The sequence below is a fragment of the Theropithecus gelada genome, chromosome 1, assembly GCF_003255815.1.
Source record: "Theropithecus gelada isolate Dixy chromosome 1, Tgel_1.0, whole genome shotgun sequence".
NCBI classification, from domain to species: domain Eukaryota; kingdom Metazoa; phylum Chordata; class Mammalia; order Primates; family Cercopithecidae; genus Theropithecus; species Theropithecus gelada.
In genome coordinates, this window is record NC_037668.1 from 193865324 (window position 1) to 193888304 (window position 22981).

The 22981-nt window shown below is 35.8% G+C and overlaps 1 protein-coding gene across 5 annotated transcripts in view; it reads right to left on the reverse strand.

Moving 5' to 3' along the window:
- The window catches only part of DNM3 (dynamin 3), a 556545-nt gene that overhangs the window by 240927 nt on the left and 292637 nt on the right, over positions 1-22981 (reverse strand). The gene's annotated exons all lie outside the window — the stretch shown is intronic.

Sequence of the window (22981 nt, forward strand, 5' to 3'; positions counted from 1 at the left end):
AGAACAGGAAGAGAATACTTTCAACTAAGTCATGTCTCTCAGGATCCCATATACTTCAATTGCTTAGTGGAGACAAGCCAGAGCATTTGGTTGCTCATGAGCAATTCTAATCACTCCAAGCACCCTGTGGTAATCTGGACACATACTTGGAGCTTTTCCAGAGAGCTGTTCTCAATCAGGCAATTGTCTCGATAATAGAACAATTACATACTCAGCCCTATTTAAAGCATTCACCCTGCTATGACCACTTTTGTTAAAATATACAGGATTATCTTTTATTCTCTGTGTTAATACATACAAGGAGAAACGATGGCACATAGTGAGGAAATGGAAGGTGTGCTTTCTTGCCTTTCCAATGCAGTGTAGTTAACATTTCAAGAAAAGACAAAAAAAAAAAAAAAAAAAGACAAGGAGACCATATTTAATGATTAGTAATCAAAAGACATTCATTAATTCATTAATCAAATATTTACCTAACATCCTAGCACTGAAAGCTATTGCACAGTGAATTATGATATAGGTAGTTAAAGCCCCAAGGAAATGTTTGTTTTATTCTGAAATAGAGCAAAATTGTGCTAATGTTCAGGAAAACAGCATAACATCTATGAATGCTAAAGAGTATAATTACTCCCGGAGATGGTATGTTCATGTTTTCCCTTTGTAGTCTTTTATCTGAAGAACCCAAACCCTCAAAGCATCAGGAATTAATCTCCACTTCGCAGGAAATTGCACTTAAAAAAAATCTTTCTGTGGTAATATGAGTTATCAAGACACAGTTTAAAAACTCGAAGTCTCTCTACTTCAAGTTCCTAACGTGATATTTTGGAGCAACATGAACTAAATAATTGTGACTGCATTTAAATTTTCAGTACACTGGTTTTGATAATTCTATGAAGCCAAATTATGTACCTGTTTGTCCCAAGTAAACAAGTGAGGGGCTCAATTATATGGGAAAAAAAACAATGAGATTTCCTTTCTTAGAAAGAATCAGCAATTTTCAGTTAAGAATGCAATGCTTTGCCATTTATATAGATCTGAGAATGAACTTCTGGATGATATAAATCTTTGTTGCTCCTTTTTAGTCTCAAGCTCTCACTTTTGGCATTTTAGGATTTTAGAGGAAAAAGGCAGAACAGTAGTAGAAAATTCAAATGAGTAAGTTCTATTTTTTAGCAGCTCTCACAAAAAATATAAGAGATTAAAGTGACTAGCAAAAAAATATATGTTGGGTAGGATGAGGAATTGTAATTATTCATACAATTAATTCTACAAACACTTTTTATTGTATATTATGTTATAGGTACCTTCCTTGCGCTAGATACTTAGAATTCAAAAACAGATTAAAACCCACATTGGATTACTTGTCTTCAAAGGATCCAGGTCTAATCCTAACTTGATACCTGTAGCTAGAGATAACTGAATCGGCAGTGCATATTTGTTCCTAGAATTCAAAACCTTGTATATATCGGTAGTATCTATATATGATGCGATCACTGTGATGGCAAATGTATTCATATTACGCATATATAAACCTTATGTCATGAGGCACTTTAGTGATGATGTATACATCATGATTAAAAGTATACATTAATTGGAAGAGGAGAAAGAAAAGAAATCACAAGAATGTATTTTGTTTGAAAGCTAATCACCTATTTAATTGAGGGTATCAGCTATAATTATTCCACTAATCAACCACAACTTTCAGCTGCAGTTTCTCATTCAGCACACATATATTGAGCATTTCTACATTTTTGTTCTGAGTTCAGGGGATATAATGGAAAAAGACCAAGTGTCTATTCTTAAGGTGCTTGCAGCCTGGAGGAAACAGACACATAATCCACAAACCATATGGTGCAATACCCCTAAGTATTAATAAGATAGTGATTAGGACAGGATGCAATGGGATCTCAGAAGTAAGACCCTCTGAGTTGGTCAGGGGGAAACAAGAAAGGCTTCCTTAAGAAATCTTTTTATTATGCTTCATATTCCAAGCACCCAGCACAGTGACTGGCACATAAAAGATAATTGATAAAAGTTTGTGGGATTCCTTAATTAATTAAGATTGTAAGCAATGTGAAGAATTCAAAAAAAAGTATAAGGTCCTGACTTTGAAAAAGCTTAAAAATTCTAGTGGAGAGATGAGACATAAGCACATAACATGAATATTAAAAATAAGAGATTTTAATGAAGCATTAAAGGTTTCCATGCAACATTTGTCACAGAGTAATAAGGTGTTACCTTGAGTTGGAGGTGATCCAGGAAGACTTCTTGAGGGAAGTGAGAATTTAAGCGTTCCTTGCAGGGTTGCTGTAGATTTCATGAGGTAGAAGGGGAAATCCCTGCTGGAGGTCAGGGAGGAGCTCAGTTTGGCTAGGGATCTGGAGCAGGATAATAGTAACCTATAACACTGGGAAGGTAGGCTGGGGCTCAATTTAAGAGACCTTTACATTCCAAGACTAACACATTTGAACTGCATCCTATAAATTACAAGAAGTCACCAAGGGATTTTGAGCAGTATGGTATAATAAAAGCTGTATTTTGTGTATGTATGTAAATATGAAACATGTAGAAATATCTTTCCTCCCTTAAAGTAAAATATCTTTCCTCCCTTACGCTCACCTTTTTTTCCCTTGAAAGAGATTGTCATTTTGTTCTATCTTTTATTTTTCCATTTTCTAAAAAACTTTTTTGAGATAATTTCAGACTTACCAAAGCACTGGAAGAATAGTACAGAGAGTTTCCATTTACCCTTCATCCAATACAACTGTATTTCTAAAATTGGAATCAGGTTAAAGACCAGTTAGGTCTTTAAGATGCACATACACATAAGTGGATTTACTAAGATGGCTTCTTTAGATAGGCTGAAAATGGACAATTAATAAAACTGGATCTCTGGACTACATTGTACACTTGGTTAAAATGACCAGCTTGTGTTTGTGCCAAGTACGCAGCCTCAGGACAAAGGGTTACATGTGTCATTAGTACAAACAGGAGGCATGCTTGCTTTGGGCTTTGAAACAAATGATTAGAAGAACTGCAGTGTAACTCAGCCACTTTTGACCACCCTTAGGGTTACCATGTCTGATGCCCTTAGGAAAAAGGGCCCTTTAAAACCACTCTCCCCACTACCTTCCTCATACCCTGCCTCTGTCCTACAGGAGCAGGAGTGGCTATGGTTTGGTAGATTGGGCCGCCCTTGCTAAAGGGATTAACAGGAAAAGATCAGCACACACAGGTATAGTTGTCCCTCTGGTTTACAACTTCATGTGCTTGGCATCTTTAGGGCCAAGGCTGACGTCCCTTTACATGTGGTTAGGATGTGATAAGATGTAAAAACTTGGGTATGAACCTTGGGATAGTAAAGGACTCCTTTGATTTGAAGCTATCTATGTCTCACCACCTCAGGAGAAGTGGTTGCTCCAGATACATGGTCTGGCCTGGCTGGCAAGAGTTTTTTGCACTAAGATTTGGGGACAAATCCCCAGAAAATAATGAGGTGTTAATTTGCTTTTCTTTGCCATTATTGCATGCTTAGCAACCATAGCGGAAGTGATTGCTGTGGTCTCAGAGGACTTGGGTATTTCTGACCCTCTGTCTGTAATACTAAGTAATAGCACCCTAACCTGAACACAGCCCTTAACAGTGCCTGTCACCTTAGATGGTATCATATTATTTTGGTTCATAGTAAGGTCTCAAAAAAAAATAAAATAAAATAAAATAGAGAGAGAGAGAGAAAAGGAAAAAGAAAAAAAAAACATGAATTCTTTCCCCTTTTCCTTTATTACTGTAAGTAGGAAGCTACTGTTGTTTTCAACTGTATTTTTTATTTGAAAAAGCTCAGTTGGTGGTTAGTTCATTATAAAGCCTCAACCCCACATTCATTGCAGCATTATCCACAATAGCCAAGATATGGAAACAACTTAAAGGTCCATTAACAGATGAATGGATAAAGAAAATGTGAGATGTATGTATGTGTATATATGTGTGTGTATACACATACACATACGAAATATGTACATATGAGATAATGAAATATTTGGCTTTAAAAATAAAAGAAATCTTGCCATTTGTGACCATGTGGATGAACCTAGAGGGCATCATGCTAAGTGAAATAAACCAGACACAGAAAGACAAATAGCGCATGATCTCACTTACAAGGAATCTAAAATAGTTGAACTCATAGAAAAAGAGAGTAGAAAAGGTTGTTGCCAGAGGCCTGGGGGTGGTGGAGGAAATGGTGAAGTGTTGCTCAAAGGGTACAAACTTTCAGTAATACAACAAACTAAGTTCTGGAAACCTACTGTACAGCATGGTGACTATAGTTAAGAATATTGGCCGGGCGCGGTGGCTCACGCCTGTAATCCCAGCACTTTGGGAGGCCAAGGAGGGGAGATCACAAGGTCAGGAGATCAAGACTATCCTGGCTAACACAGCGAAACCCCGTCTCTACTAAAAACACAAAAAATTAACTGGGCATGATGGCACACGCCTGTAGTCCCAGCTACTTGGAAGGCTGAGGCAGGAGAATGGCTTGAACCCAGGAGGTGCAGGTTGCAGTGAGCCGAGATCATGCCACTGCACTCCAGCCTGGGTGACAGAGTGACTCCATCTCAAAAAAAAAAAAAAAGAATATTGCACTGTAAACTTGAAATTTGCTAAGAGAATAGATCTCAAGTGTTCCCACTGCACACACACAAAAATAGTAACAATGTGAGGTGATGTATATGTTAATTAGCTTGACTGCGGTCATCATTTCATAACATATATCAAAACATCACATTGTACACCTTAAATAGATACAATTTTTGTTTGTCAAGTATACTTCAGTAAAGCTGTAAGAAAAATAAGTCTCAAGGATGCCTGCTTTCATGAACAGGCAGAATTCTACCAAAAACTTGCTTATGCAACTGTCTTGAAAAGAATATATGATTCTGTATTAAAGGAATATTTAAAAGATTTCACAAGTATTCATTCACAAAATATCTTTTGAGTAATATCTATTACTCAAGTCACCTTATGCAAAGCCCTGAAAACAATGAAAAGAGTAACACTCTCACATAATGATCTGAGTATAGATTAAAATAGATTGAAGTAAATTATTCTGGGAAATCTGATATTTTTTAATTCAAAAAAAATTTGAGATTTTATTTATAAAACAAAACCAAAGTAATTTTTAAAATTTTAAAATATTATAATATAACATTTTAAAATTAGCAATATATTCATATAGTTCAAAATTCAAAAAGTATAAAAAGGCATGCAAGGAAAAATTATCTTTCTTACCCCTTACTGGAGTATATTTAAAGCAGGAGAAATACGTAAGAAAGCCATCAGCCATCTCTCTTTCGTTCTTTTTTTTTTTTTTTTTCTGTTTTCCATGTTTGTGTTTCTGAGTAATTGTCACCATGACAACATCATATATTAAGTAAGCTACCTGACATTAATCAGGAGGTCAGAATTTACTACCAAATGTTTGGAAAGCAGCCCTTATGTGTATGATTTAACCCAAAATGATGTTTTTTTGAACTTACAATCATGCATTCTCTAAGGAAAATCTCAAAGCTGATAATCAAGCAACAACAACAGATATGTCATTATACTAAGTTTAAATTATTTCATTATAAAAACTGTATAAATAATCAAAAGCAGAGGTTAGGCAAGAAATTACACATTGTTTTTCAATGACAATAATAGTGCATATTCCTATGTGTCCTACCATTATAAAAATATTTACTAACATAAGTCCATGTTCAATATATACTTGTTGAATGAATGATTTAAAGTATGCAAATAGCAAATTTAACCAAATGTCAAACAAAGCGCTTTTAATTCCTTGGCAAATACACTTTATCCAAAATATCGCCTTAGAGAATCATACTTTTAGAAAACGAGACAGCCAAATTACCCAACCCCAATGGATAAATCTCATTTTAAAAAGACAATCACTGAAAGAAAACCCACAACTTATCATGATGGTACCTCTCTTTGTTCAATAGCAGTCAGTTTCATGGAGTTCATTCTTTTGCTCAATCTATCTCTCTGGTAGCAGTTTATACTAGTTTGTTTATTTTCCCTTGGAAGATGAACTGCAGCTGAACATCCTTCTTACAGTGAAATCTAATTGACTTTGAGGCAGTTAAGTCGATATTAACCTTCTACCCAAGTCAAAACAACACCTTTTTCCATAAACTTCTCCTCAGGCCCCCAATACTTACACTACCAGATTGCAATCCTGAATCATTTAGTTGCTTATCTGCGGTACCCCTCTCAAATTTTCCATCTCTCTCTTAAAATGTAGGTATTAAATGGAGTCATGTCTCATTACCAATGTCAAGCAAAGGGGAAGTATTTTTCTTGATTGATGTATATCTTCTCTTTATCCCATTCCAGCAACGCTCTGTTGATTTACCTCATATCCCTATTATTTCATTCTAACACTGTGATAAACTTTTTAAAAATTAATAATAAGTATTCCACAATGCTGAAGTTAGGCTGAGAAACGGCCCATGATAACATTCGAGTGTTCCGTTCTCTTCCTTCCTAGTGCCATTCATTTGTTCCTCCTGAACTGCTTTCTGTTCTTTATCCACTGTTTCACTGAATGGCAAGCACCACTTTGTATCTGGATCATACAGACACAGATATATATTATTATAAAATATGTATAAAATAATAATATATAGGAGGTGAAAACCATGGCCTAATCCAGGGTCATCCAAAGACTAACAAACTTATTCTGAAGTCTGTCATGTAAATCACTGAGGAAAAGAGTAAATAATCCAGTCGTCGGACCAAAGTTAATAAACTGGTATTGCTTTACACAGTGTGTTTCAGCCTATTAATAAGGCAATCGTTAGAATTTTAAGGTACTATCATGCAACACATAACATTTGAGTCAAAGACAGGCTGCATATACAATGGTGGTGCCATAAGATTATAATGGAGCTGAAAAATTCCTATGGGTTAGTGATGTCATAGCCATTGTAGGGTAACACATTACTCACATGTTTATAATGATGCCGATATAAACAAACTTACTGTGCTGTCAGTCTTATAAAAGTCTAACACATACAATTATATACAGTATATAGTACTTAATAATGATAATAAGCAACTATACTATTGAATTACGTATTTACTATACTATACTTCTCTCTTTGTTTTAGAATGTACTCTTTCTACCTATTTTTTTTTTCCTGAAGTTAACTGTAAAACAGTCACAGGCAGGTCCTTGAAAAGGCATTCCAGAGGAGGGTATTGTTAGCAGAGGAGATGACAGCTCCATGCATGTTACTGCTCCCAAAGATCGTCCAGTAGGACAAGATGTGAAGGTGGAAAACAATGATATGGATGAGTCTGATCCTGTGTAGACCTGGGCTAATGTGTGTGTTTATGTCTATTTTTTTAACAAAACAATTTAAAAAGTAAAAAATAAAAACATTTAAAAATCAAAAAAGAATATAGAATAAGGATGTTAAAAAAGAAAATTTTTTTACAGTTGTTCACTGTGTTTTCAGCAGTATTACAAAGAGTCAAAAAGTTTTTAAAAATTTGAAAGTTTATAAAGTAAAAATGTTACAGTAAGGTAAAGTTACTTATTGTTGAAGAAAAAATATTTTTATAAATTTAGAGTAGCCTAAGTGTACAGTGTTTCTAAAGTCTACAGTAGCATACAGTAATTTCCTAGGCCTTTGCATTCACTCCCCACTCACTCGCTAACTCACCCAGAGCAACTTCCAGTCCTGCAAGCACGGTTGATGGTCAACACCCTTTACAGGTGTACCACTTTTTATCTTTTATGCTGTATTTTTACTGTAGTTATTCTGTGTTTAGATACCTTTAGACACACAAATACCATTGTGTTACAACTGCCTACAGTATTCAGTACAGTAACATGCCATACGGGTTTACAGCCTAGGAGCAGTGGGCTACACCATATAGCCTAGGTATACAGCAGGCTCTACCTCCTAGGTTTGTGCAAATACACCCTAGGATATTTCTATAAGGATGAAATCACGTAAGGATGCATTTCTCTGAATGTATTCCCATTGTTAAGTGACACATGACTGCAATTCACATTTTACAGCACAAACAGGATTAATAACTTCATATAGTCTTCTAGTGAAAATATATTGTGGCCGTGAGCTGATATTTTGCATCTATTTCATGAAGACACTCAAGAAACTCAACAACAGAGGGAGCACACACATTGCCAAATTCCTGCTGCAAAATAAAAGCCAGGAATAGAATCAAAAGTTTCCTAATATTCTATCCTGTACACAATTGATGGTCACATCATCTACTTCTTAAAATAGATTTCATGGAAATCAACTTAGCCCTGGGTCTCATTCACATGTTTATACATATGGTAAATTTCTGAGAAGGACCAATCCATATGAAAATAAGTTCAGTTCTAGGTGGGACAGGCTATATTTACCATGGCAGTCTTGGACAACTCAATGTGAGATGAACTTACTGTAGCAGAAACACAAACTTATTTTCCAGTAAAAATTCTTTTTCTGAATATTACATTTTAAAAAGTGTGAGGCAAAGAAGACAAAAGTCTGATGAATTCAGTAGGATTCACACACAGGTAATGCTTGTTCTTTTCCATAGATGGCTTTTTTCTCCATCCATAACTTTTTTGCATAGCTTGGCATTGGCATTGAGTAGAATGTAAAAAGAGGCAGAAATTAATAAATAATGCCAATGGGTCTCAAGTTGCAAGATAATTGTCCAAAGGAAGAATCTGACCATTTAGATGACGACTCAGTGCCTCTCTCATTTTGCCCCTTATTTGTGAGTATGTGATCATACACACATACCAGCAAGCAAAACAACGCTTAGGTTTAAAGCTTGATCATGGGCAGAAAGAAGAGAACAAGATTCCCAGCATGTTTTTGTCAACACTGAGATTATTCATAAATGTTTATTATTTTAATAAAGTAACACCCAATTTATAAGCTGTAATGCTTACAACTGTAGCTCACATAGTAGAGTGTTAGGGAATCTTTTATTTAATAGTAAATGCTTTTTTAAAGTATCAAAATTTTTTCTCTATTTTACATCAAACCTATCAATAAAACTTTAAATTCTTTACTTGTCTCTGAAAACAAACCCAAATAGTATCTTTTAGCAAGAGAGTTAGTTTATGTATTGATTTTAAATTTGGACTTTAGATTTTATCATTGGTTTGCTTCTATTGACTAGAAACATCTTTTTAATCAGTAGAAACCAAAAGTCCTCTGCCGAGGTTTCAAGGCCTCCACCATCCAATCTCACTCATTTATTCAACTTTGCTTCCCTCCCTTCTCACTGCACACTGGACAGGGAGGCTTGTTCTGGACAGGCAATCCTGGATGTTCTCCTGGTCTGTCTCTTCCACTGTCTGTGCCTTTGCTCATGTTCTTCCCACTACAGGCATGTTCTCCTTTTTTCATATGCTTCTTCAGGGTCTGTCTATTTTCCAGATCTACCTTCTCCTCCAAGAAGCCTTCACTGGTACATTCCTGATCCCCTCTCCGTGCCCATCGTTGTACCACTCAGATCTTAAGCAGGTCCCAGTTACCAACCTTATCTACTCCTATTCTTCCTCTCACCTTATTCTAGCTCCCCTGGCCTCCAGGCACACTCTTGCTTCAGGGTCTTTGCACATGCTCTTCCCACCATTTGAAAGGCTCTTTCCTCAGCCATCTGCATGCTTACTTCCTCGCTGCTTAGCAAATATTATCTCAAATATTACCATTCTTAACCATGCTACTTAACATTGCAACCCCATTCCCAGATTTTCTATTCTCTCTCCTTACTATATTGTTTGCACTTGATTATCGTGCAGGCAGGATTTTTGTCTGTTAAATTTACTGCTGTATCCCCAGTGCCTAGAATACTGTATGGCACATAGTAAGCACTCTAAATACCTGCTGAATACATCGAGTGAATTTACTGAATGTTAACTACAGTTGTCTCTTGGTATCTGTGGGGGATTGTTTCCAGGACCTACCACGGATGTCAAAATCCAAAGATGTTCAAGTCCCTTATATAAAATGGTACCATATTTGCATACAACCTATGGACATCCTCCTGTATACCTGAAATCATCTTAAAGATTGTAAGTAATCACTTATAATACCTAATGCAGTGTAAATGCTGTGTAAATAGTTGTTATACCATATTGTTTAGGGAATAATGACAAGAAAAAAGCCTGTACCTGTTCAGTGTAGACCCAATTTTTTTTCAAATATTTTCAATCTGCAATTGGTTGAATCCACAGATGTAAAACCCATGGAATTCAGAGGGTCAACTGTATATCCTAAGTGCTTCATAAATATAATACATTAAATGAATTTACTGAAATGTATGTCCTAAATGCTTGATAAGTATTATCTTGTTTAATCCTCACAATACTCTATGACAGAGGTCCCCAACCCCTGAACCATGAACCCAGTGCCAGTCCTTGGCCTGTTAGAAACCAGGCTATACATATTTACAGCTGCTCTCTATCACTTGCATTACCACCTGAGCTCTGCCTCAGATCAGCAGCAGTATTATGCTCTCACAGGAGAGCAAACCCAACTGTGAACTGCACATGTGAGGGATCTAGGTTGTGCGTTCCTTATGAGAATCTAATGCCTGATGATCTGTCACTGTCTCCCATCATCCCCAGATGATGGAAAACAAGCTCAGGATTCCCACTGATTCTATGTTATGATAAGTTATATACATATTTCATTATATATTACAATGGAATAATAGTAGAAATCAAGTACATAATAAATTTAATGCACTTGAATCATCCCAAAACCATCCACCCACATCCTGATCTGTGGAAAAACTGTCTTCCATGAAACCACTCCCTGGTGCTAAAAAGGTTGGGAGTCTCCTGCTCTATGAGAAACGTTCTATTACTCCCAATTTTGCAGATGGAAAAATGTAACAGAGTGAATTAACTACAGTTAAGTAACTACAGTTAAGTGGCAGTGTTGGGAATCAAGTCTTCTAACTTTTTTTTTTTTTTTTTTTTGAGACAGAGTCACGCGCTGTCGCCTAGGCTGGAGTGCAGTGGCCGGATCTCAGCTCACTGCAAGCTCCACCTCCCGGGTTTAGGCCATTCTCCTGCCTCAGCCTCCCGAGTAGCTGGGACTACAGGCGCCCGCCACCTCGCCCAGCTAGTTGTTTTGTACTTTTTAGTAGAGACGGGGTTTCACCGTGTTAGCCAGGATGGTCTCCATCTCCTGACCTCGTGATCCGCCCGTCTCGGCCTCCCAAAGTGCTGGGATTACAGGCTTGAGCCACCGCGCCCGGCCCAAGTCTTCTAACTTAAAAGGACAATGTCTTTTGCACTTTATATGTCCTTTAATGCTTTATATGTCCTAAATGCTCTTACATACATTCTATCCTTATCACAAGAAAAAAAATGAGCAATTACTGAAAAGAGTTAGTTTATTTATAGTATACAATCACTTTCTAAAAAAGAATTTAAGGCAATTAGCTTTAGATATAATTTTTCTCTTAAAAAAAAAAAAAAAAAAAAAAAAAAACCGGAGGAGGAGGGAAAGGAGGAGAAAAAAAAGAACATCTATATAATAACAATTACTAGCCAACATTAGGTGAAAAAAAGTAGAGAACCCAAGGCTTGGCTCTAGTGTCTTTCTAGGAATTATTAGGTAAGAAAAACATCCCGAATTGTCTGGAACATGAAATAAATCTATACTAAGTCTAGGTACTCAAAACTAAGAAGATTACAAAAATATAAATTGCAGGCATCTAGTAAGTCCACAGTCTGTTAGTACTACAGAGCCTGGTCCAGGAGCCATCGTCCGTAGGATAGGGTGGGGATGGAGCATGAGTTTTAAGTGGAAACAATAAAACTGATGAAGGCTAACTGAGCTTATACCTATAACATAAACACTGGGGTGGTCATAATAGATGTTTACAGCCAACAGCAGTTCTTACTGGTTGATGCCCCTACTGTCTGGGTTGCTAAATACTTTGGAAATCATCCCTGAAGCTAACATTTTTTAAGTGCTTAATATATACCGGAAACTATGCTGAAAGCTTCCACAGAGTAATTCATATAGTCCTCCAACACCCCTACGAAGTAGAAACACATTATCCTCATTTTATGGATGAAAAAAGCCACAGATGACAAACAACGTTCACCAAGTCACACAGCAAAGTAAGCAGTCAAGCTGGATGCACACCAAGGCCTTCCAGCTCCTTAGTCTCTCCCTCAATCACTACACTCTACTGCTTAACAACAACCAATGGTTCAGCATTGGCTAAACAGACCATATAATATTTTTAGGTAAACCTAAACATATGTGTAAATTTATATTTATCTGAAATACTAAAATCACTATCTTTCTTCTTAACAATTGTTTTTGCCCCTTAAGTTATCCCAAGCAAACTCCTTGAAGTTTTGTATTTTCTACCCTAGTATCTCCAGCACAGAGTCTAACATCATCGGAGTCTGATAAATGTTTATGAAGTGAGTGAAAAAATAAAAGAATGACAAAACTGGATATTTATTTTTACATCTCACCTGAAAAATGGCACTTTCCACAGATATAAAGCTCCTTGGCTCTGAGTGTAGGCTTAGACAAATTATGTATTAAGTGTAGCCAGCTAAAAAATTACCAGAGCAGAAGTTAAAATAGTAAAACTAACAAAAAAACAAACAAGCACCACATTAAATATAAGTATATAAAATAAACCTTAATTAGCTTCTTTTCTCTACCATAAAGCAGGAGAGAAATTAAGCCATGGAAGGAAAAGTTCTAATCTACTTAGGTAAATGATCAATTTAATGTTATAATCTTCTTGATCTTATAAAAATATTACAGGTTTTTTTTCAAAGCACAAGGCCTACCAAGTTCAGACATGCATGTTTATTACTCCTAAACATAGGTATGTATGATTTGGTCATGTTTATTAAAGGAAAATCGCAATTGTATGGTTGGTCTTTATGTTTCAAATATTAACATTTTTATTCATCACAATACATTTTATCTTAACTGAGTGTGTTCCTCTTTAAATGGCAACCTCATAACATGTTTAAACTGTATAAGGATCACTAAATAGAAAATTTAAAAGGAACCTCCAGAATATTTTTCTTAAAATAAAAACAGCTCAATCTTTTTCCTCTCATCTGCTTTACTCATATACCTTTTCATATATAGAGTTTTAAATAGCTATATTAAAACATTACGTTAAAATTCTCCTCTCCTTAAAAGAAACTAACAAAAAAGAGCCTTTTATTGTTTCCTTCCCTCTTCTCATTCTCAGAATAATGTCTGCCTACCAAAGACTAGAATGAGACTTTCATTTTAATTTCAACTGAAGCACATGTCGTAGTTGTATTACTACACTACATCAACAGGAAACAAAATTACTCATCCATTCCACTGAGATAGCTAATACTAAAAGACTCAACACATTTTCTCCCTTCTTAAAGGACCTATGTGATAGGATTAGGTTTTGCAAATTCCAAAATACATTTACGGAGTGGGATTTAAAAATGGAATCCCTTTGCCATTCACTTTAGTTTTAAACAGCTTGTTTATCTTCTTCCTGCTAGCACAAAATGCAGTACAGAAATGGAAACCAGATTTCTTTATGTAGTGAATTTCATGTGGTTTCCACATTTCTCCTGGTAGTAGATTCCTAGCAGACAAGCATCTAAATAAATTCCTCCATGAGTGATTTTTAAGTCAGATGGCATCTGTAGCATTTTGTGGCACTTTCTAAACACACTCTCAAATGCACCAAAAATGGCCTACACATTGTGGCATTCTTCAATGCAGTTTTAAAGACTTTATTCAGGTAAATAAAGATTACATAATGTAATCTTGGAAGGTGATTTTTAGTGGCCTTGATTCTTACTCAAAAGGAATCCTCTTTCTTTGATTCCTTCCATTCAAGAAAATCTCAGATTAATTAATATGTGTTCATTCACCTGATTCCATTTGGGAAACTATTGTAGGGCATACCTAGAAACTACAGGTATGGCCCTGGACCTCAAGGTGCTTCTAATCAAGTTAGAAAGATAAGATATAAATGTCAGAATAAGTGAAATGACAGTTTAAGAAGAATCAGCAGAGCACAAGCAACAAATAAATGAATGAATTAATTAATTAATTAAACAGACAATAAGGTCTATATATGTTATTTGGAAATATTTGGTGTGCAATATTCTTTGGAACCTTAGAAAAACTGCTTTTAAATAAAAGTATGATCAATCTGTAACTCCATCCTTCTTTCTCCACCCTTCTGAAGACATTTAATGTTTAAAAAAATCAAAAGCAACTGGGTCATAGAAAAATTATTTTAAAGGCCACATGGAAGTATCAAAGCAATTAGTTTGGGAGCTATTTGTTTTTAAGAATGCATACATAGGGTTTAATTCATCTGATTGAAAATTTAAGGAGAAGAAACAAAATCTTATTAAATAACCTAACACATTTTTACCAATAGCTCAATTTCAACTCAATGTTCTAAAAAAAAAACAGGATGAATGGGGACTGGAGGGAAGAGGAATACTCAGAGAAAGCCTCGTGCTGAACAGAGGAAAGATGGAAAGAAAAGATGAAGTAGTGGAAAAGAGGAGGAGGAAAAAGGGCGAAAACTAATAAGCCTGTTTTACTGAATGCTTTCTGATCACTTGACTGATGCATATACTGAAGTATGGGAAATCAACACATATCACAGTCTTTTGATAAAATAACTAGTTTAATATTCTCTGCTCCTATTCTCTGTAAATGTTCAGGGACAACATAAAAGTCACCAAGGGTAGAAATGGTATTCGCTACAACACCATAATCACTTTCCCTAAGGCACTGCCATGGCATTCTCCAAACTGTTGCCATATGAACTTGTTGCAGAATGTTTTCAAAAGCATCCCAATTTATTTTATCCATATCATCGAATTAGACCTCCCAACCACCTCTCAGGTAGGTATGTTTCTTTATAACATTTGGCAAATGAGAAAATGGCAGAGCTGAACTTGAACCAATCAATTCTAATGCTCCTTCTCTGATATCTCAGTTGAATTCAAAAAAGCAAAAGTTTCATTTAACTTCAAAGAAGTAGAATTTGTTAAAGATGAAGTTTTGAAACTAAATATAACTAATTAAATCTGTACAAACACTAAGTCATCAAACAGTTTCTGCTCTTGGCACTGAAACACTTGGCTTTAGTGTATTCACTGTGAATGTTAATTCAAAACTTTTATTTCACAATCACACTATACACTGGTAAGCAAGTTATCTTAAATACTTATGTAAATTATCTTACATTGTTAAAAACTGTTTTTAAGATGGCCCTTCTAAACAGTTTCTGTCAGCATGCACATTTACAAAAAATTCACTAAAATTCCTCTATATTGAATGTGAAGGAGACATGTACCGTGGGAATGGTAGTTTTAAGTGGGGAATTTGATATACTCAGAAATCCTCCCATGTACATACACAGGACAAATGCGTTGAAAATGATATAGTATGGGAATGCAACAGAAGTGGCATTCATCTATATTTGTCTGAATCTACAACATGCAATCTAAAACAAAATCAAATTAAATAATAATTGAGTTATTATTTAATAATAAAAAGAGTTACAGTTGACATTACCTCAAATCAGATCCCACCCAACCCACATAAGAATCACAGGGTAAGCAATACTAATTATTTTATGATCTGAAGACAAAGAAAGAACTAAAATTAAGGTTGATTTATGAAGTAGATAAAGCAAAATTTACTAGAAAATCAACTCCCAGTAGCTTTCTTGTCCTTTGTTAAAGATTAAAAAGAATGAGGGACTCAACTTTCCAAAAATTAACCAATTGAATTGTAGTACTGAAAACTTCAAGGTCTGGAATCATTGAAAAAAAGAAAAAGAAAAAAGGAAGGGAAGTCCATTATCCTAAAACTGGCTTCACCACTAGCAGAAGGCAATTACTTCTAGAAAATTTGAAAGGATCTTTTTAGCCAGCACAGTGGCTCATGCCTGTAATCCCAACACACCAGGAGGCCAAGATGGGAGGATCCCTTGAGTCCAGGAGTTTGAGATCAGCCTGGGTAACACAGGGAGACTCTGTCTCTACAAAAAAATTTAAAAAATAAAAGTAACCAGGCATGGTGGTGCACACCTGTAGTCCCAGCTACTTGGGAGGCTGAGAGATTGGAGTATCACTTGATCCCAGGAGGTCGAGGCTGCAGTGAGCCATTACTGTACCATTGCACTCCAGTCTGAGTGGCAGAATGTTTCAAACAAACAAACAAACAAAGACTCCTTTTATACCACTTATCCTCACTGTTTTTCTCTCTTCAGAAAACTTAAAAAACAAAGAAACAACAATTAGTGCACTTGTCAGTACTAACTTCATGAGACTCTGAAAATGCCTATGGATGCAAGTTGAACCTCAAGCACCTGCCCTAGTAGTTGACACACACATTGGCCAGGAAGCACCTGAGGCCACCCCACATATTCTCAATGGAGTACAAATCCCTTAAAGAAAAAATAATGAGTTAATAATCTACTAGCTTTTCAGCAAAACAAGACATTATTTCAAAAGCAATCATAATCCATTCTGGCCAATGAAAACCAAGGCTAGTTTTTTCTTGAAGAACCTGAGGAGAGATGGAAACAAAGTAAATTGTACCAGAGGAAACCATTTTGTCATAGGACAGAAGATTGGGAGTAAAGTGAGTGTTCCCCAAACAAAAATGAACCAATAGTACACAAAATGTGTGTGTAGTTTTTAAATGAAGTCAGTGACAGCTCCACTCAAATAGAAATCAATGCCCCTACCTTGTTGCATTTGCAAAATTACAAAGGTATTTCTCACCCAATATTTCTATGTTAACCTTTAACTATCGCTATGAAGCTCTGACAGGCAAAAGTTAAAAAAAATAAAAAAGACTGAAATGTGTATACACTAAAACTAACTTTTAAGATTACAAAAAGCACTGCACATGCCCTAGGCTTAAAATAATATTACTTTAAAAGGGGTAAATAATTTATTTTGATGTTAATAATTCTCATATAGAGATGATCTGGTTTACTTTAAATATATACATAAATACATACACATTTATATACATATTTACATATACTATATACACCTATATATGCTCACATACATTTGCACATACAATTGCACATATATCTAGACCTGCTTATCAGTCTATCCATCCGTAGATCTGTAGTAAAACCAGATAAACACAAGAGTGAGAAAGGTTATGATGGCTTTTCAACAAGATTCTCCAAAGGGTTATCTTAAGAAGTCAGCTTCCATTACAGTGTTTTTAAAACAATCCTGTTATCATTCCCTCAGAATCAAGCTTTTTTTTTTCTATTTTCATTTGTTTCATACTCACAACGCATTTACTCACTGAGATTATAAAAGCCTTGAGGAAAATAACGTACTTTCTTCCTGAACAGTGTTTGCTTTGCTGTGGCTAAGCTTTGGAGACACCAGACCTAGGGGGTCAGTGAGCATAAAGACCGGGTGACTGGTGCGTCCTGCAGCAGGCTTACCTGCATAAAGCTTAGGTCTGGGCCAGGCCCTGTTCTACGCTCTTTTCTGTTTTAGAGATGAGGAAACCAGAGGTCAGAAAAGTTAAATAATTTGCCAAGGAAGCATCATAACAAGCTGTGAAGCCAGGATTCAAACCCATGCCAGCTGGCTCCAGAATACCCACACGACACTGCCTCCTTGAGCTTCTGCTTCCTCATCTGTAACCATGGAGAGATCCTACCTTTCAGAATTGCTGGATTAAATTATATCACATGTGAAAGACACTAGCATGGATGCTGACATAAAATAAGTGCTCAAAAGAAAATAATAACTAAACAAAACAAACCTCTAAATTCAGAAAACAGTATATGTTATTACCTCTATAGCTTTTGTACTCTCATCCTGAGTGGCAGTGAAGTGGCACTGAATCTGATTCTGTGTGGCAAATGGAAATCACTTTTAGTTGATTAATACTAAAATAAGTGTTTATAAAGATATGTGGTTAATACCCATTTGCAACCTATAAATAACCTTTCAACATGAACCAATTTATATGCCAAGTACTTTTTTTTGGTATGTAAAAGTAAAGCAAATTTCCATGATGGTGTGAATAGAAGTATTTTAATATGGTCTCATATGTCCTTAGAAGCTAGAATAAATTCTCTGGAAACTGAACAGAATTGAGAAGGCTAGTTAACATATTTATAATGGACACAACTAAACAGACTTATGTTGGATCAAACCCTTTTAGAAATTCATGTAATTTGGGTTTCCCCTTTTGTATATACCAGAAGATTAAAATCCTAAAATAAAGGCAATGTGCTATGTGTTGCACAAGTATGCCTATCATTACTTAAAGACGTAGAGCTTCTCAAATGACCTACTGCATAATTGCAGGTATTCTGAGTAAAGCAGAAAGCGTCCCTTCACACACATGCATCCTTGTAGCCATTATGCTTAACTTGTATCCCCATCCACAGAAAGGGTACTTTCTCCACCCCTGCAGAAAAAAAAAGTAGTTTCTGAGTCCTTATATTATGCACATACAGATATTTTTTCTTTTGGATATCATGCATATTCATGTTTGAGTCACGCTAAGGAAATAAAATACTGGTGATGCCAAAAGACATCAGGAGTCAATACTCTAAAATTGTCAGTGACCTGACGACACCATGTTTCTCTTGTCCAAGGGAACCAGTCCTCGTTCTAAAGTCTGATTGTAACACAGAATTCAACGGAGCTCGCAGCACATAGCATTCAGATGATGCTTATCAGCTTTTGAGGGTGGAAGCAGGCAGCAGACTACACTCCTAGTACGCTCTCACTTAAAATCTGCCTGAAAAGGCCAGCAACAATTTTCTAATCCCTTTAACTTGCCTTTCCCTAAAGATCTCAAGACAGTGCTTCCAATTTTACTGGAGTCATAAATCATATATTTCCTTTCTTGTGACTGGTATCCAATAGAGCTAGAGTTTTTAAGGTTTGTCTGCTGGACGTATTATGTTACTGAAATATAAAAATGGCTGCTGTGCACGCCAGTGGTTAGTAAAACTCAAAGACGTAACATTAGCTTTCTCAATTGATTTGAGGAAAGAATGTTCATAAAATATATACTGCTTTTGGTTAGGAGCTTATTTCTAAATAAACAGACTCAGCAATGGAAATTTTAGAGACAGGCAAAAACAAAACATGCGTCTGTAAATGTACGTTTTAAAATCAATTCTCTCACAATCTTTGTCTTTTGTAAACTTTCTGAAGATTGTAAACTCAGTTGCATTAAGTTGATAATTTATAGCTTTCTAATTTAACTTCTTTTTCAGTTGTTGAAGGAAAATCTCTTACCCCTCTGAAATATTTCTCCTCTATTTTACAGGCTGATGTTGCATCTCTGCTTAAGAAGGCACTTCACTGCAGTGATTTGAGGGAAGCCATTTGTTTGTGATTCAGGCAAGGGAAGAAAAGTGGAACGCTCTGCTACAACATATCTAGTCCTTTGGGCCCTAACAAAATAGGAAATGCAGGAGATTAGGGGACTGCATTGCCTCCAATTAAAAAAAAAAAGTGCTAATCCACACAACATAAAGCCAAACTAAGTGGGGCTATCTTCTCTAATTAGCAATGAACGAAGGTCAGCTAGATTTTTATCTTAGCTACAAACTGGGAAGGAGAAAAGGAGAAAGGAAATACTACAACTTGGTTAGATCCTGCTTTTCACACAAGATTGTATGACTGGTAGCTGCACAGGATGCTTCCAGAAGATTAGAAGGCCAAAAATAAGCAAGGAAATATGGTTGGCTCAATGTTTACATTTATTTCAAAAAGAATAGTTCAATCTGGTATGGTAGTTGCAGACACATACATAAATATTAAAAGCACACTATGATTTTTATGATTTTTTTTAAGAGAGCTGTAATTCCTAAGTTACTATCATGACGAATATTTGACCAGAAACCACATGCATACCATATAGCTCTTTACTCATTCTTTTACAGTTTACTGAATGGCCTACAATCAGCCAGTCAAAAGAAATACAAATATATTTTTCTTGCCTTCAATTAGCTTATACTTTATCTAGGAAAAAAAAAGTTCAAATACATAAAATAACAAATAGTACAGGTAACATCTCAGTATAAAACTGTGAAAGCACAGCAGGTAATTAATTAATTGGCATTTTAATAACAGGAAATACAAGCACTATAAGAATTTGTTAGGGGAACACGTTGTTTCTGTAGGTTGACAATATTCTTCTGAGCACAAGCATTGGTGCTAGAAAAAAACTCTGAGTTCTGCCATTTGTGGACTCTGATGAAGTAATGTTTAAGCTCTCTGAGCTTTAATTTTATCATCAATAGAATGGGGATAATAATAGCTACACTATAGGGTTATCATAAGAAACTAATACATTATACGTGAATGGATTTTGTAATCTGTAAAGAAGCTGTAAAATGACTATTGAGAAGGTAGTCAAAGGAATCATGCCAAACAGTTACCATTAGTTTGGGAAGACAGAAAGGGATAAGAAGTTGGAAGGGATAATGATGATTAATTTTTTTCTTGACATACCTCTCTATTGTTTGAACTTGTGCACTAATCTTGTAACAAAAAAAAAAATTAAGGCTATATAAATATTAGCTGAAGTACGCATATCTGGATATCACAAAATAATTGTAAACACTAGTAACCCTGCCCCTTTAGAGGTACATAGAAAGAAGCCTCAGTCCTGGTTTCAATTTGAGAATTTCCAAAGTCATAAAAATGTGCCAAGATTGGTAACAATAACTAACTGAAACTGTGTTTCCTTTTCATAACACTTTAAAATAGAGCATATTTTGTAGTCACCCAAAACCATCTATTGATTCAATAATCACTTTGGTCAACAACATTTGAAATAAGCAAATTAAATAACTTTAGTTCCTCAAAGTCAAGTATTTGTCATGTCCAACTTTGCTTTCTAGGGCCCAATACATTTTGGGTATTCAAGTGATAACTTTACAGACATAAGAAAAGTTATTAAGGCATTTCCAAATCAATGCCAAGGACTTTTCAGAGCAGAATGACCACCTTTTTAAACAGAACTTGGTCACAGATGTGTATTCCTAACGTTTTATGTAAGTGTGAGCTTTTTGAGGGCAGGAGTCAGATCTTAATCTCTGTATGCCCAGTCCCTGGTATTGTGACTAGCAGGTGAGTAGGCGAGAATAAATATTTGTTGAACTATTTGGAGGCAAGAACACCCTCAAACACTTCAGTTAACTGGAAACTCAAAGAGATGGACATATATTCTAAGGGGAACTCAATTTCTATAGCTGTCTCTGGAGAAAATTCCTTAAAATGTTTAGAAAGTCATAAAGATAAGTAAAAAGTTAAGTCCTTTGATTGAAATATCATAAGATTCCTATTTGGTGTAGGTAGTAGAACCATTTGAGGGCATATAGATGTATGGACTAAGGGGAAATCATGGTGCAATCTGATCAGAACCCCTTTTGTTTGCCTTGACAAAAATTTCCAAGGCATGTCTTATATCTAAATGGAAGGGGGCAGAAGAAAGGCTTTCACTTTCTGTGGCAGAAGGAGGCCTACTCCTGGAATGCTGGCTGACTACTGGCTCAGTGGTTTATGGTTCCTCTATGAAGACTTCATGTGAGTAAACACACAGATACTTTAAAAAATAAAATGGAGTTGGTATCCACATGTAATACAACTACTAGATTGTATGTAGTCACATTTACATTATTTCCAGTAATATTCAAGCAGTGACAGGGAAAAAAGGGAGGTGAGTCTTACAGGGCTTGTGCAAGCACTACTGAATAGGCCCTAAAGACACAAGTATGGAAGTAAAAGTACAGTGATATAAAGTCATTCCTCTGACTCCTATTGATGATATAAATATTTCTATGAATGGTATACCCAGTGCTAATCTCTGTTCCATGCTAAGATGCCAGATCATTCATGTTTATCTTATTTAATCTTCCTCACAAAATAACAAGGGTTTATCATAATTTTTGAACTCTTTAGTAGTGTGCTATTTAATGAATCAAAAGAAGTCATTTTATGAAAAGCAAGTGCTTTAGGACAGTACTCACTTGAAGCTTTTTGAAATATACAATGCAGCGTATAAATAAGTGATATATTTTTCTACTTCTAAAAAGCATTTCAGAAGGCCAGTGGAAATGAATCGCTTTGGCTGTACTTCTTTAAAGGATGCTAAGTTTCTTAGTTTGGTTAGTCAAATTAAATTTGGGAGCTACCTAGAAATTTTCTCACATTTTGATCTTTAGAAGGGCAATTAATCAAGCTCTTGTTTGAGGTGACTGTAGCTTTGATCAGAATCCTACGGAGGGAAAGTGAGAGAACTACATATTCAGAATATTCAACAGTATATATAATTGAAAACAGCCACAACACGGAAAGAAAAGTAGATGCCAGTGGGCTGGTATCTTATAACCTTTGGTCAAGCGGTACTTGGCAAATTTCAACAGATTTAGTTAATCAGAGATAAAACCAAGCCACAGAATACCATGAAAACAAAACAAAAGTATCAAAACAGAATCAGGAATTAACAGTGAAAAACAATGCTATACCTAACGGCGTGGATCTACCAGAGGCGATTTGTTAGACCTGAGTCGTTATTTCGTAGTGGATGCTTCAAATAAAAACTTTAACGTTTCTTTAGGTCAAACTATAGCACAGCATTCAGAGAGCCAGCCAGAATAGCTGAGGGAAACTAGGAAGGCCACATGTGGAACTAATTACTCATGTAGAGGCTATGACAAAGAACATTTCTCCAGACTTTTCATGGGGGCTTCACTTTCAGGAAGTTGCTATAATTACTGTTCAAGTCTAGAGCAGCCTGCAAGCTGCTGACAGATCCAACAGACAGGAGAAGGAGGGAGAGAGAGAAGGAGTGAAAGAGAGGAGGGAGAGAGAGAGAGAGAGAGAGAGAGAGAGAGAGAGAGAGAGAGAGAGGGG